The sequence below is a fragment of the Procambarus clarkii genome, chromosome 37, assembly GCF_040958095.1.
Source record: "Procambarus clarkii isolate CNS0578487 chromosome 37, FALCON_Pclarkii_2.0, whole genome shotgun sequence".
In the NCBI taxonomy this organism is placed as follows: Eukaryota; Metazoa; Arthropoda; class Malacostraca; order Decapoda; family Cambaridae; genus Procambarus; species Procambarus clarkii.
The window spans coordinates 11591778-11596452 of NC_091186.1; the positions used below are offsets into that span (position 1 = coordinate 11591778).

The 4675-nt window shown below is 40.4% G+C and overlaps 1 pseudogene; it reads left to right on the top strand.

The window, feature by feature from the left end:
• Nucleotides 1–1775: 1775 nt before the first annotated feature.
• LOC138371953 (uncharacterized) lies at nt 1776–2334 on the top strand (annotated as a pseudogene).
• Nucleotides 2335–4675: the final 2341 nt, after the last annotated feature.

Consider the following 4675-nt stretch of genomic DNA (forward strand, 5'->3'; position numbering starts at 1 on the left):
AATGAAATTTCTGAAAATTAACAAAATCTCGATTATTGGTACGTTGAATTCGAATATTTTTTAATTAATATAACATCTTGATTTTTGTCAAACTAACAAAATTACAAAAGTACCTAATTATCACACTTAGTACCAAAAAATATCTAATAGCAAGAATTGTACTAAATTTAGTAAGAAAGCAAAAAGTTTGATAACCCTATGTATGAGCGGCTTAATGTTAAGTTCGTTTTGATTGTGAGAGAACGACTTAATCATCATAAGAGCACCATTACTGATGATTCGCTATGAGACTTACGTGAAACATTTTCAACATAATTACGGTCCAAGGTGGGCGTGTTTATTAAAGGTCCGCAATGTGAAAACATTTCTCTCAACTCTATCACGTTTTAAGTGGTCGTCTTTCACTGTAAAGTTTGCTCCGCACAAATAAGCTCAGCAAATGTTCACTTCCTGAGTGCCTTTGATGGGAGACTTAACAGTTGCGTCCGGAATGACTGAGGACTTTCAGCAAAATTTTTGTTAAAAATATATATATATTTTTTTTTCATTTGATGTTCTTGATATTTGATCCTATATTTTGAGATGTTATCGAACATATTTATTTTGAGACATTGTTGGATAGTTGGAGATTCATGCTAAGTGCAAGATAAATTATTTGCAATAATTTAAAAAAAAAATAAAATATGTCGTATATTATAGGAACTTTATAAAAGCTTTGTGATTTAATGACTGCTTAGAGGTCTTGGAGACAAAACGTCCTCAACCTATTCTCAATGGGTGAGATGCCGAGCTCTCTTGAACGCTGGAGTTGGGCGACTGATCTGAGTATCTCTAGTGGGTCATCTTGTGTAACCAAACCCGGCGCTATGGCAACCTAATGTCGCGTCCATGAGCCTAAATAAATACTCATTAAACTAATTCTCGATTCTCCCTTTTTTGTTGTATATCAAAAGATATTCCTAATACAGTATTAGAACCTGTATATACATTATTCCTGACTAAAAAAGTTTATTACAGAAAGCGCTAAGTCAGTACGACTATATAGGCCGGGACTAAAGTAAACTCTCAGTGTCGTACACTGAGAAATGGGATATAAACCTCTCAGTGTATATCTCCCTCCTGCCGTTAAATATTACTGACGTTGAGACAGGTAGTCATGAAGCTTCGCTTGAAGAATTCATTGCGAAGACTCTTCGTGTTTCTTAGAGCGAAGACAAGAAGGAAAAACTATATTACGCAACACTGCTCTATGTGAGCGGGCAACCTCGCACTGTTTAGCTTGCCAGGTATGGCAGAAGCGCACACAAAGAATTGTGAAACAGCTTGACCGTGAACACTATCCTTTGGGTCATCTTGATCAGTCTTTTCTAGATCAGCCTTGACTCGCCTGGAGAAAGGTTCAGTGGGGATATAAGGCAGTACCAGCTTCCTCCAGCAACACACTCCTCGACATTTTCACAGGTCCTCCTCTCAGACTCTCTCTCTCTTCACACAATGGATAAATATCTAGTGCTACTCTTCCTAGGTTAGTGCAGTGGAAAGGAGTCTCTTGTTATATATATATATATATATATATATATATATATAGATATTATATATATATATAGTATATATATATATATATATATATATATATATATATAAAGCAAGCTATTTTAAAGCATTATGATCTTTACTCTAATGTATTATGAGATTCGTGTTTCATTACTCCAAGTCATTAATTACTTTCTTGTAGCTCAAGTTTTTTTTCCTGTTCACATTCTCCCTCAGCCCTGATGAGAACATCAAAGGCTCAGCTTGGATACTTGCCGAGCGCTTCTCCTAGCTACTCCTATAAACCCTCCGGGATTGAGGTCATCTGTTTCCAGTCAAGAAATCGAAGACCCCGTAACCGCCCTGGCCGCCAATATTCCCGGGGGCGGCGTCCCTGGCCAACACTACCCGATCCTGGCCTCTGTGCCACAAACCGGTTTCTCCTGCCAGTCTCGGGAGTTCCCTGGTTACTTCGCCGACACCACTGACGAGGCCCGCTGCCAGGTCTTCCACATCGCCAGTTCGACGGCCGCCTCGACTCCTTCCTGTGTCCAACGGCACCGTCTTCAACCAGCAGTACTTCGTGTGTGACTGGTGGTTCAACGTCGACTGCGCCGCCCTCCGAGCAGTTCTTCGCTCGTCAACCTCCGAGATCGGCAAGATCCCCGAGGACGCAGATGCTTCCATCCGCAGTGACGCTGGGACGCTCAACCAGCTGTACAGCGTCCCAGAGCAGCGTCAAGCTTCCCCATCACCTCCCCCGCACCCTCACAGTTCTACAACAGACCCAACCGGCTCTAAATCTTCCCCAGCCACTTCCTCAAACCCCGTCACAAATGTACAACTGGCCTGATAGTCTCTTAACTACACCATCCACTTCAATGTGTTTTAGTGGCCCTAAAAGGCTCCATATATTCCAGAAGCTTAATGGGTTTGCTGTACATATGCTTTTTTATTATTGATATGAACAACTTATAATTAATATTTATATTCTAGCGATTATATTTTATAATGTGTAATATGTAAATAAATGTACTCTCAAATAAAAATCTTGCTAAGAATTTTATCTTATCTTAAGAGAGAGAGAGGAGAGAGAGAGAGAGAGAGAGAGAGAGAGAGAGAGAGAGAGAGAGAGAGAGAGAGAGAGAGAGAGAGAGACAGAGAGAGAGAGAGAGAGAGAGAGAGAGAGAGAGAGAGAGAGAGAGAGAGAGAGAGAGAGAGAGAGAGAGAGAGAGAGAGAGAGAGAGAGAGAGAGAGAGAGACAGAGAGAGAGAGAGAGAGAGAGAGAGAGAGGAGAGAGAGAGAGAGAGAGAGAGAGAGGAGAGAGAGAGAGAGAGAGAGAGAGAGAGAGAGAGAGAGAGAGAGAGAAGAGAGAGAGAGAGAGAGAGAGAGAGAGAGAGAGAGAGAGAGAGAGAGAGAGAGAGCGCGCGTGCCTCTTTTCATCTCCACTAATTTTCTGTTGGTGATCTTTTAGGAGAGTTTAAGCAAGCCATGTGCCACATCACTGTGTAAATTGGTTTAGTCAGCCCCCCAAGTGGAACGATCTGATTGCAGGATGACGTGGGCCTATTAAAAATTAGTAGTGAGGTAAGGGTGCAGCCAAATCTCTAGCTCGGCCACTGCCTGCCCAGGCAAGCAGATGAGAGCTTCTCGCAATTGATGCTGCACATCAGTAATGGACTTTGCGTACCGTTTTTTTATAACAAGAAATTTATTTTATAAAATAAGTTTAATTTTATCTAATTTAAAAATAATTAGCAAAACTTTTATCTATATTACATAATAATTATAAAAAATAATTTTATGTATTCAGCTGCCTACTGTAAATAAATTAAAAACATGTATTTAAAAGGCTAATTAGAGCTCATCATTGTCTGTATTACTTGCAGCTTTTTGTTGGTAATTGAATATAAAACAATAATAAATAACCTTACACTTATTTCACAGCCGGTAACGTTCGAACCTTATACGAGCAGTGCTCTACTCATTTCCTCTAATCTCACTTCTGTCAATGCTTCGCCCATGCCAGACCGTTCTCACAAACAAAGGTCAAATGCCCATTAATCCAACAGACAAGTCCGTTGGATTAATCAGTTTTAAGAATGGAAAAAACGGTTCACACACAGCCCGTCCTCAGACAAAGTGCATTCCATCCAGCGGTCGACCCCAAAGACGCATTCATCAATTTTAACATGCAGTTTATTGAAAATAGGAATTTCTCAAATATAAAAAAGAATTATTGTTATATATATATATTAGTATGCTGGTGCATATTTAGGCATTGGTTAAGTTAGGTTACTCAGTAAGCTATTGTGGTGGGTTTAATAACTCTCTAGAGGTTAAGAGACAATAATAATTTAAGCCCAACACCAAATCAAGTGTCAATTGCTCCACGGAAAAATTGCTCCGGCGTCTATATAGAATCATTCAGTAAGTTTTATTATGAGAAAGCCTATTGGTCACACATCAAAGTGTCTCTGATGGCGTATGCAATGTGTTGTTCAGGATTTCTTAATACTTATATGGGATATATATATATATAAGCGCTGTAATCAGAAAACGGTACAGTCTTATCACTATCGAGATTTTAAATATCATTTATTGGCACGAGGAAAAGAATGTTTCAATAACTGGTACTTGTGGGACGCTAAATTATTGATTTAAGTGTCTCACATCGCGAGCTATTAACGGGTACATGGGTGGGCTTCTCATTTTGTGAAGTATTAATTCGCAGACTATTTTATGCCGCTGTTTTTAATAATCGATGTGTTAAACTTTTGTATTTGTATTGCACGGTTGACAAAGAAAAATGCTCTGCACAAATATGTCTCGCTTTACCGTAGTCTGCACCATTACGACCTGCAACCTCCTTGCCTTAAACCACCATAACCTCCACCACTGTGGCCTGCACCACTATTACCTGTACCCCCATGCCTTGAATCACTATGACCTGCACCACCGTGGCCTGCACCACTATTACCTGCACCTCCATGCCTTGAACCACCATGACCTGCACTAACCGTGGCCTGCACCACTATTACCTGCTCCTCCATGCCTTGAACCACCATGACCTGCACCTCTATGCCTTGAACCACCATCTCCTGCATCACCGTGGCCTGCGCCACTATGACCTGCACTACCA